Raw genomic sequence first — 7,425 nt, 5'->3', positions numbered from 1 at the left:
CCCTCCCTCCCCTTCCCTCTGCTCCACTACTTTTCTTTTCCCTCTCTTCCTCCCTCTCTCCCTCCCTCCCTTCCTCCCATTCACATATACCAGCACACATCCACATGGGGTTTTCTTTCTGGAATGGAGACATGTTGATGGACTTCAGGAAAAGAGCCCTGTGTCTAAGGGGGGGGGGCACTATTTAGCGATTATTATAACCAGCTTATCACAACTTTGGAGCCATGACTGTCATGTGGAACACACAAACACCCCCATAAGCCCAGAGGTTCACTGTGATGATGCCACCCCTTAACAAAGCTCTTTTGGTGTAACTCAGCGTCAATTGGCAGAAGAAGCCAGGAACAGTTTGGAAGAGTAAAAAGCTGACTATGGGAACACATGAAAGCCCAACTAGATGCTGTCTGTGCATAGAAGTCTGCTGATGAGAAAAGATGATTCTAGAAAAGAAAGCCAAAGGCAATTCCTTGGTGTGGCTTCTCACTCCAAACTGTCTGAATTCTCCTGGTGACAACAGGCCACACTCAGAGCCCAGCTGTAGACACGACTCTAGGACTGAGGGCTGAAGTCAAGTCCTGCTCCATACCAGACCACGGTGGGCGACCAGAGGGTGTTCTGACTGTGCCCTGAGGCTCAGGATGGTTTTCTTTAATCTTTAAGTAGAGAGATGGGATTATGGATCTATATTTAGCTTTCCATTTCTGGAGGTGCTATTACATGAATTTCTTTCCTTCTCCAGCAAATGACCTTGTTCTTCCTGGTATGAACTGGGTACACAGCTCACCTCTTGACTTTCTCCCAGAAGCTATCTATGTCTTTCTGGCATTTTACTCTCACAGTGCTTGATAGCTGGTGGGTCAATGATGGCAGACACTTGTGCTTTCCTGTGTTTACTGGATTGTGTGAAATGCTCCCCATTGGAGAGTGTGTTCCCTAAGAACTGTTAGGAGCCTGAAGGACTTAGTGGAAGGGCCTGCAGGACACAGGTGAATTCTACAGTCAGGAAGCATTTGCAATAAAGTGGGTGAATTTCATGCAGAAAAGTAGTAGTTGAAATAAAGACAGATGAGGCCAGACGGCAGAAAGAAAAAGAAAATACTCCATCCTAACATAAGATAATTTATTTATTTTTCTGCTTCTAACTGTCCACTATTTTACAAACTTAAGGCAAAAGTTATTTAAACTTTTTGGAGCAACACAACCAAGACATTTTTTGAAAGGAAATCGGCTGCTATTTTGGCATGTTTTGTTAGTACATTACGGTAAATATTTTAGAACTGCTTTTGCTTGGGATGCAAGTAATTTTCACTAGACACTATCAACTGAAATATTATGCTGCTTGGTTTATTTGACCTAATATCTTTAAAATGTAATATTTAATTTCAAGTGATGTCTGTTAGTATGATGGCACAGAAATGTATTATTATACTTGAGTATAAATTTATTATTACTTTTACAGGACATCAATTATTATTATTATTATTTTTTTTGGTGGAACCAGGGATTGAACTCAGGCCCTTGTGCTTGCCAGGGAAGCGCTTATTCCACTGAGCCATCTCCCCAGCCCCAGGACATCAATTATTGATGTGAACTATGGTTTTCTAATTAAAAAAAATAGTGTATGGTAGAGAGCTATCACATCACGGTAAGACTGAATTGTATAGGCAGCACTTTTTCCCATGGAAACTGGTAGAATTTTGGTTTTCCTTTTTTTTTTTTTTCTTTTTGAGACAGTGTCTCTTTATGTAGTTCAGACTGATCCTGAACTCACTATGAAGCCCAGGCTGGCCTTGAATTCTTGGCAATCCTCTTATCTCAGCCTCTAGTGTGCTGGTATTACAGGTGTGCACCACGATGCTTAGCAGAATTTTGATTTCAGAAGCATTTAGGGTATATATAGTTGGGTCTCAGAGCAGCCTTCTTGCATCTGAATATCTGAACAAGCATCTTAGGCCAGTATGTGGCATTCTAAGGCTTGGGAATCACCGAAGTAGTGGAAAGGCTGTGTCAAGAATCTTTCCACATGATTCACCTAATACCTGTAGTTCCTGACACTTAATGTGTATGAGACAAACAGGATGGTCCTTTCTTTCAAGGAGTAGACTCTTTATGGGGAAATAAGACCCTGGAGTAAGAATGACAAATACAGCCCAGAGCAGTGCGGTTGCTTTACAATGAAGCGCACGAACAATTTCTAGAGGGGGAGTCTGCAAAGGTGTAGTACAGCTTAGAAGAGTAGAGGACATTTTAAGCAGTGCTCTGTGTGTGTGTGTGTGTGTGTGTGTGTGTGTGCGCGTGTGCGTGCTTGTGTGTGTGCACGTGCATGTATGTGTGTATACAGAGAACAACTGGAATGCCTCTGGGGTGGTCACTACATTCCTGGAAGCAGAAACAGTGAGTGCAGCGGCAGTACAGTGAGTGCAGCGGGAGTAAGGTCAAAGCTACCCTGGCTGGCCCAGGGAGACAGGAGATGAGGCTGAGAGATAGTTTGGGGGGCATTTGGAGCAGCTGGGATGTGTTCAGCAGGATAGGGGGAATCGAAGGGCTGATCTAGTCGAGGCTGAGCTCAGAGTACAAAGTACCCGCTGGATGGATCGTGCAAGGTCATGGGGCTGCAGTCAGCCAAGTGCGAGGTCAAGACCAATTAGAGATGAGGCAATAGGAAAAGAAAGCAGCAGAGAGTTGCAAAAAGCACTGAAGAAAAAAATAGATTCCACTTGCTGTTTAATTAGATATGGTGGGGGTGGGTGAGGATAAGGCAAGATGACTCATGTTTGGAGCCGGAGAGAACAAGTGTACCCTTCACAGACAAGGAAGTCAGCAGAAACTCATTCTTGGGGAAGTTTAATTTTAGAGATTTTAAGTTTGAGGTGCAGCCAGGGTATCCAAATTTAATCCCTTTATTGAGGCTTTTATCACCGAGGGTACAAAGCAAGGCCACTCCATTACCTGGTTAACCAGTCACCTGCCTTACCTTCCCCAGTCGGTTCCTTCCTTTGTTCCAAGCTCTGAGTTTCCCTTTTGGACAGGCAGTCATCAGGACCTTTCCACATGTTCGGGTTTGACGCTGGATAACCTCTGAGACAAGTCGGTATCCTTTCTTGCTGATGTCAATAATTTCTCACACGAAAGTATCAAGAGGCCTTCATCTGGGTTTTAGCAAAGATGGCGTTCGCAGGCTGTGGAGGAGAGACAGAGGAGGGCACAGGACAAGAGCGCCCCAGCTGATGCTGCGTACAATTTTACAGTTATACAAGTAAAATTGAAACACTGGACGGGAGTTGGGGTAGAGAGGCTGAGGGATCAATTTGGGAATTGTCTAGCTGGGACTCAGTGGACAAGCACGGATGCAGAAGATTTTCTGAGTGTGTGCGTTGACGAGTTTTGTTTTGTCACTCACATTTTGTTGGTGGCTGGCTGTGCCTTCTAAATAGATCACACTGTACCGGGCTCAGTGAGTCATCCCAAGTTGTTTTCTTCCTCAGTTCTCTCCGGCCTCCCTTTCTAATCAACTTCCTCTTATCTCTAACTATGCTCCCATCTAAGCCTTTCTCCCGCCTGCACAGAGGCCAGGGACAAGGGAAACGGCCTGAAACCGCCAGCCCCTCCCAGGGGCTTATTGAGGACCTCGTGTAAGCGTCATTCTAGATGCTTTGTCGTTGAGTGCCTGAGGTCAGATGAGAGAAAGTCCTGCCTTTATCTAAGAGTTGTGAAAAGTTGGAAGAGTCGGGGTGGCACAACTCGAAACCTGGGAGTGATGGGTAGTTTGGTTTCCTGCTGATCGCTAAAGGAGCACAAGATCTTGTGTGTCCTGGAGGGGAGAGGGGGTCACATGAATGCATTTTCAAAGACTGGTTTTCACTTCCTTTCTGTGTAAGCAAGACTCTTATCAGTGAGCTGTGGCACTCTTTACAGATGATTTATTTGAATCTGCCCCCTCCTCTGTCTTTTGCTGTATGGTAGCCAGCGGAATAAAGCATCACAAGCAGTTTTGAAACGTATTTGTGAAGTGAGACTGATAAATAATTGTCTTGCTATACACAGGAAACTATTATGCAAATGGAAAAATATTTCTTTTGTATTAAGTAGAGGGAGGGTAAGAGGAAATAATGTTCTGATTCAGCAAGAGGTGTTTTGCATAACTAAGATGCTTTCAATTTAGGGAATGTGGGTAGGTCAGTCGTCAAGAAAGAGGTCAGCAAAGATTAACATAATGTATTTTCTTTTTCTCTCGATAAAAAGACCCGAAGCTGACCTCTGTGTGCTGCTGGGGTGCAGATGAGAGACTTGAGGGAAATTGGGGCAAAGCCCCAGCCCTTCACCTGCCCTGCCCCTGGGTGCAGCCTTCCTGCCCATTTTCCTTCAGGCTGTCACCTCTGAGGCTCCTGCCCTGCACCTTCCCTCTGGTACCTCTGGTGGCCGAAGGACAGAAGCAGTGGGTGGTGGACACAGCATGTATTTTCAGACAGTACGTTTCCTCCTCGTCTCTTTTCTAACCTCCATCTCTGGCCAGAGCTTTGCTGTCATTACAGCAAAGGCTAAACAAGGTGAACTGTAGTCTAGGAACTTTTCAGTTCTATAATTTTATGAGTCAGAGATGAGTTTTTCCTGTAATTTTCTTGCTTGTTGGTTACTTTTTATTCTGCTTTATGGAATGCACCTAGTTAACTGATTAATTATCTAATAATTGTTAGCAATCTTGAACATTATTTTTTCTATTCAAAATGGACCTGACAAGACTTAAAAGACAATTTTGTTTTGAGAATGAAAGGAGACCGTGCACAGTTCCCAAAATGCTTATTTGATTAAAAAGAAAAAGAATTTAGTTCAAATTGCCAGCAGTATTGAGAGGCGCTAACTTCATTGCTCAGCCTGAATTTCAGTTTGGAGACTGGTTTAAGATTGTTGTGTATGGCCCTGAGTTTTTGTTTTGAGGAGGAAAATTTAGTTTATTTAAGGCAAAAGAAGCAGCAGAGTCCAAAAGAAGAGCTTCTGAAGAAAAAGATCTCTGTAAAGAAGTGCTCTGCAGAGAGAGAATGGGCCGGGTTCCGGGGGGCAAAGAGGTGAACCCCACAGAGGGAGGGTGAGGGCTGACTGGCTGGCCTTGAGCTCTCAGCAGTCTGTACTGTTAGAGCAGCAGCTGCTTTTGTGCACAAGTCACGTGAATCCAATGCTTAGTGCAGCATCAGGAGGTGGGCTACTAGCTCTTTTCGACAGCCTGGCTAGTAACTTGCCTGGTGGGAGCCTATCCTCTTGACACTGAGGCTGTCTCCCTCACTCTGATACGCTGCCTCCATGTAACCGTCTGCTAACACTGGTGTCCGACTTTGGAACTGTGGCGTTTAAACTTGAGCAATTATTCTGTGATCACTGGGGGCTTGACAGTGAGGTGAGAAATCTTGCGACTAGACTGGACCAATGTTCAGAGTATGGAGCTGAACTGGGTGATGGGGCAGAGTCTAGGTGAGGGACCCTGGGCACAACTTCTCTTCCTTTCTGGAATGCTGATTCAGAGGATGGATTCTGGAACCCTAGTCCTTGCATTTGTATTTTGTCTCTGTCACACAGAAGCTCTGTGACCCAGGGCAAGCTCAGCTTTCCGAGCTGTCTCCTCATCTGTCAAATGGTGATAATATCACCCACCCTCAGGGTCATCACGTGGATCCAGGTGATACACACGGATGCGTAGAAATAGTGGCTGGCGCTTGCTAATTACCATTCGATGTCATTAGTATTGTTCTGTCCTTCACCTTTTCTATCTCTTCAGGTTGTCTCCAGGGTGGGAACGCATGCTTAAGTATTTCAGGATGTCATGATGTTTGTTCGAAGTTGATTGTTACTCTTGAATACCTCCACCTTCACAATGATGATGGCTTGAATTCAGATTCAATCTTTTTTAAATGTTTAATTCCAAATTCATGCATTTGAAGTTGAAGACTATTGAATAAAGTGGGGATGGTGGTGCACACCTATAATCCCAGCATTTGAGAGGCTGAGATAGGTGAGTCGGAATGAGTTGAAGGTCATCCTGGGCTCCATAGTGAGTTGAAGGCCAGCCTGAACTATATAGTGAGACTCTGTCCCAAAAAACAAAGCAACAACAAAACTCAGTATTAGTAATATCCAAATGTATCCAATGATCCAATTGGCCTTCTCTAAAATACAAAAGCAAGGTTATAACCAGTAATGATTTCAAATTAGAAATTAATTTGAAATTAATAATTTCAAATTAGAGGGAAAAGTGAATTTCAAGCAGACGGCTCTGTGGGGTCTTCTGTTCTTTTTATGCGTGCATGTGAACAGGGACATAGTTACATATCTTAGCCTTTTTTCTCGGCTCAAGGAGTTAATAAAGTAACGTTATGTAAAGTGCATCGAACTCCTCAGGAGAGAAGTGTTATATTAATACCTGTCTCGCAGTGATGTTCTCAGACTTAATGATGGAAAGTTTGTAAATTGCCTTGGCAGTCCCAGTCACACCCTGATGAAACATCATTTTGCTTTATTGCGAAGCGCTCCATGTTACACAGAGTGCAAGTTAAGGGGGAAATCATGTCCCAGGCTTTATTTTATAATCACAAGTGCATAAAATAAGAGAAGACATTTTGTTCCAGTTGTGACTAGTAGAAATGATCATTTTTGTGGTTTTTTTTTTTTTTTTTTTTTCTTTCTCTTACTTTTGGGAAGACAACATAGTGCTCATAATACAGTTTGTAATCGAGCCCTCACTGCTCAGCGCGCGTAACGGAAGACACGGCAATCTTGATCCGAAGAGATCTTTAGGGCCATCAGTATTCAAATATCCCAAAATTAAATGCCAGTTTTAGAAGAGTCCAACTCCTTTTTTATATGATTACTATTAGGGTTGGCATTTTTGAGACGCGTCTTAAATCGATACCTTAATACCTACAAACACCAGTAGGGATAAGAGTATTGTAAACACATATTCTTGCCGTAGGGTACATTTTAAATGTCTAAACACTAATCAATATAGCGAAATTAAGTATTGACTAGAATAGCTTTATAATAAGTAATTATTGGTTTGCTCTTTTAGAAATTAGACATTTTCACTTTGGGAGTAAAGAGTAAATTTGCTGTCATGAAATTAAAGTGTTTTTGACCTTTTTGTACAACTTTCCTCTCTCTATGAAATGATTAGCTTTGAATATGATTACACAGCTGTATTATGTTGCAAGCATCAATTTTTAATTATTATAAGGTCAGTGTTGGAACAAATGTGATTAGTACAATACCTCCTTGCACTTCTTTACTTTCCACTCAACAACCATCCTGTGTTTACCCAAATCCACCTGAATCCCCTGTCTGCTGCATGGCTAATCAGGCTCATGTCAAATTCTTTTTCTGTCCATGTGTTCTTCCTATGTAGATTATATTGTTGATTCTTTCTGGTTTTAAAAATACAAG

Source organism: Octodon degus, unplaced genomic scaffold (assembly GCF_000260255.1).
Source record: "Octodon degus isolate 3935 unplaced genomic scaffold, OctDeg1.0 scaffold00190, whole genome shotgun sequence".
Lineage (NCBI taxonomy): Eukaryota > Metazoa > Chordata > Mammalia > Rodentia > Octodontidae > Octodon > Octodon degus.
Note: the sequence above shows the minus strand (reverse complement) of the source record.